General features: G+C 49.0%; 1 protein-coding gene across 3 annotated transcripts in view; it reads right to left on the reverse strand.

The window, feature by feature from the left end:
* Positions 1 to 3,798, reverse strand: part of LOC113204270 (uncharacterized) — a 20,302-nt gene extending 16,504 nt beyond the window's left edge. Inside the window, exons 1-2 of one of the 3 annotated variants that reach the window (XR_008012078.1) lie at positions 3,611 to 3,798; positions 1,842 to 2,052 (exon numbers count right to left, since the gene is read on the reverse strand). The gene's annotated coding sequence lies outside the window, so the exon portion shown is untranslated. Of the gene's footprint in view, positions 1 to 1,829; positions 2,053 to 3,033; positions 3,182 to 3,610 lie in introns of those variants that run through there. The other 2 variants (XR_008012077.1, XR_008012079.1) reach the window with 2 other exon arrangements.
* Positions 3,799 to 4,197: the final 399 nt, after the last annotated feature.

The raw sequence follows: 4,197 nt of genomic DNA on the forward strand, positions 1-4,197 counted from the left end.
TTGCCACGCGCCGCCCGCGGGTCCAACGACGCGGTGCACATGACCGTACCTGGCGGCCGCCCCGCTCCACTCCGCCCTGCACCGCCGCACACCGCGCCGCGCCATATTTGAGGGGCCCAAAATAACCCGCCGGTTGAGTTATTGCTCCAGTGTTTGTCTCGCTAAAGGCGATAAAGCGACGTCGCGCACCGCTATCAGAGGAGCGTCGAGACGGCGACGGCGGCGGCAGCGGAGGTGCGGCGGGCGCGGCCGAGATCGAACCCGCGCCCGCGCGTCGGTCCGAGACACCCGACAGAGCGGACAAGTCCACTCATCTGACTTTCTGATTAGAGCGAAGAAAAGAGCGGCAGACGGAAGGACCGCGGCGGCCTAGGGGGCGGAGCGTGGATGCTAGCCAAAGAGAAGCGCGAAGCTGCACACGGGGGAAGGGGTGTGAGAACGGGGCGGGAGGGGAGAACAAGGACGGGGTGAGGGGGAAGGGGAGGGGGAGAACAAGGTGAAAAGAACACTCCCGGGGGGCAGGGGCAGTTAGGCCAGAGAAATACGGAAATCTATACTGGTCTCGGGAGCGGCATGGCGGCAGAGAAGGGGGGGGGGGCAACGCGCGCGGCGCCCGCGCCGCGGGACGCGATGCACCCTGTGAACTGTGGATAGTGCCGAGCCTGGCCCTCGGATGCCGATAAACCCTCCTCTTCCAGGGACTCGGCTCGGGCCTGGCGAGGGGCACACCGCAGGAGGACCTCCTCCGGCTCCAGCCCGCGGCGCGCCCGCCACCTTCACGCCACCTCCAATTCGTTATCAGACCACCTGTTAATTACAGGCCCGGCCAGTGGCGCAGGTGGCGCCGGGGGCTGCACGGGGCCGCCACTGCTGCTGGTGACGCCAGACCGCCAGACCAACGGGTTCCATCGCCCCCATCCACCGCCACGCTACGCTACGCCCCGCTTGGCCCACGACGACAGTCTGTCTCTCTCTAACAAACACAGCAAGCGCCCCGCCCGGCCCCGCCTGCCCCGCCGCCACACGCACCAATGCGTGACGGATGGGGCAGGATTCGCAAGAGGGCCGCGAGGGAGCGCCACCTGCCAGCCGCAGGCCGCAGCAGGACGCTGGCCTGCTCCTAGGAGGCACGGAACTTGTGGCCTCCGATAATCACGCACATTTAATTTAAACCGAAAAGATTTTCTTTCCGTTAACGAAATTTACACACGAGCTTTAAGATATGTGGTTACTTACACCTTGCGGTGATTTTTTTAATTTTTTTTTATTGCAATTTGAGAAGAAAAAAAAAAACACAACAAAAAACAACTTCCCATCTATGAATATTTGGTCATGTCCCTTGCTACCAGATGGTAATGCTGTCACAGACAGGCAAAACAGAAAACGACTAACAAAGAAAAAAAAAACACCTTCAGATGTGTTCTGTTTGAAACTGATTCAATCTGCATTATAACTATTGAAACACCAATTACCTGCCAACTTTATAACACATGCGAGAGGACCCTGAACAGTAGACCAAGAAAACAATGAACCACCGCAAAGATTAACAAGTACTGTCTGTGAGCACAGAAGCCACATGCACCGTGTTATATGTTAGCAGGCCTGACAAAAATTGAATTAGTGAATGAACAAACTAATAATGAATTATATAACCCACTCCATTGCATTTGTAACATGCAGCTACTTCAAACCTTGCTCTTTAGAAACCTGTTAACCAGGTAAAATAATCTTACATCCCATTAAAATAAAATCATTTCGGTGACATGAAGAAACGTGCCAGGAGGTCTAATGATAAATTAAGAATTAATTTAAAGCTGTGCAAAACGTACATTTTTGCTCACCTTGCTGCTGGCATTGCCAACGTGGTCGGTGGGTACCGACTCAGGTACAGTCTGCAGTGTGGGACGCATGCCGGTCGACATCGTCGCCAGTGTGAAACAATGTATAAGAATGCACACTATAGATAGACTATGGATAGGCGTTCAGTTGCGCCCTGCAGACTGTCCTACCATCCAGCATCAAGTTTGCGGAACTGTACAGTGACATGTACACCTGTTGAAAGAAAAAGTGTGTTAGACTTCAAATAAGAAAATTAAAGAACACAGGCATCAAACTATGAAGGACAGAATAAACAGATATATGGGACAATATTAGCCACAGACAAAAATGTATGATAACAAAAATGAGAGGGGCAGTTAATTATTTATTCAGTGGGTTATTAGCAATGCTAGAAACTGTTAGACAAAACTAACAAGTGAAAGGAATATTTTGACAGAAAGGATGTGATAGGACTTAGCACCATCTCTATCCAGTTTCTATGACCCACACGGGTGTTTGTCTTATCTGATAGCACAGAGCACACAACCAACCCAAATAGGGCCCTGATAAGACTGCCTTATACGCTATCATTACAATCTCTTCAACAGCAGAGTCACTAGCATTGCAGTACCCCTGGCTGCTACAACAACTGACCCAAGAGCATCAGATGTAAGTTTATAAGTACTAATCAACTAGCTTAATTGTGAAAGGGATCTAAGTAGCGCAGAAGGCTACATGATAGATTTAACAATAATTTATGTAGGGAAACTGCACATACATCTATAAATTACGATAGTGCTTATCTTAAAATCCAAAGTATAACTTTTAATCTCACATTAAGAGGCTGGTTACTTCATTCTAATTTGCAGTAATAGTAGAGTAAGAAGAGGAAAAAGTGATCTGGACAGTAATAACCTATATTCTAGAATTTCATACTGCTGTGTCTCTGGTTGAGTACTTCAATGACTTTAAATCTACAACATAAGTACAATGAAGGAATAAATTTGAATGGAAGCAAGTGTCTAATGATCTCATCACTGAAAATAACTTGGCTACAAGGGTGTTCAATACAGACTCCTAAACAAAAATATTTCTTCTGCTGATAACACTTCAACAACTCAAAACAACGACTTTTGTTTGCGAAATTTCCAAACAGGAAGAGAATATAGCCATAGGCCTAGTGGATGAGGCCAGTGCCGAGAAAATGAGCCGTACCATGTAGTTTTGAGGTGTGTTGAATCCACAAAAATAGGCCAACAGAGAGTTAGGTTAGTTGGCCTTTAAAAAGTTTTGAAGGCTCGCACCCCAATTCGTGTTTCTGACTTTACAGGTTTCCTGTGTGCGTATGACAGCAGCCAACAAGATCTGAGTCTCGACAATAGCATGCCGGAACGAACAAGAGCGCAGGGACATGCCACCAGGACATCTAATCTGTTCAACACTGGTCCAGTCGGGGGCTCCTCACTGATGTTTCAATGGCAAATAGGCTTCTCCCAGGCTGCTGCGCTCGGCCCGGACGCGGCCGGCTCGGGCGTTAGGGGTTGGTCCAGGCCAAACCCGGGACCTCTGCGGGGTTTAGATTAATCTGGACAGGGGATCGCGAGGGGCCGAAAGAGCGGCGGCCCAAAGGCTCGGCTGACACACGCACTGGCCACATCCACTGGGCTGAGCTGCTGCCGATCGCGGCCCAATCCGCTCACAGAAAACAAAACGTTTTTTTGCATCGCCTCGCTGTGCACCTGAACTTTTGCTAACAAACTCTCCGGGTCGACGGGCACGCGCGGATACTAACCCATTGAGGTAGTAAAATCCTATGTTTTGACAAACATAAGATCGGTACTTGGGTCACTTTTAATTCATTACAAACTTTAATCCAAGATGGCCGAGTCGAGTTTTCCCCTGGCTCGTAAGATAGAATTGTGTCACTGCGCAACTCGCCCCGATACTGCGCTGTGATTGGTGGAAACGGCCATGACGTCACAACAGGTAAAGCGCCCGTGTTTCGCGATCTCAGGTACCGTGCTAGTTCACAATATCCTCGAGTTTTATCGTTTTCAAGGATAAATATGCCAACAGCATAACATTTTCGTGAAAGGAAGTCTGCTAGCATCCACAATCATACTTGGGATGGGATTATATTTCTCCGCGGGCACTGTTTCACCTCAGATGAAAGTAGCGCTAGTGTCACGGACAGCTAAGGCGCGCAATTTTGAATTTTATTAAGGGGTTGGGTGTTCCAAAATGTCCTATTGGAAGGAATTACTCGTACGCTTCGAAGCGAATGGTAGTTGGAATGCAGATATTGCAAGAGCTACAGGGCCTTAGGCATCGTTTTCTAGAAAAGTCTACTCTGTAAAATGACTTACATCGCCAAATAAT

Source organism: Frankliniella occidentalis, unplaced genomic scaffold (assembly GCF_000697945.3).
Source record: "Frankliniella occidentalis isolate FOCC.00 unplaced genomic scaffold, Focc_3.1 Scaffold428, whole genome shotgun sequence".
Lineage (NCBI taxonomy): Eukaryota > Metazoa > Arthropoda > Insecta > Thysanoptera > Thripidae > Frankliniella > Frankliniella occidentalis.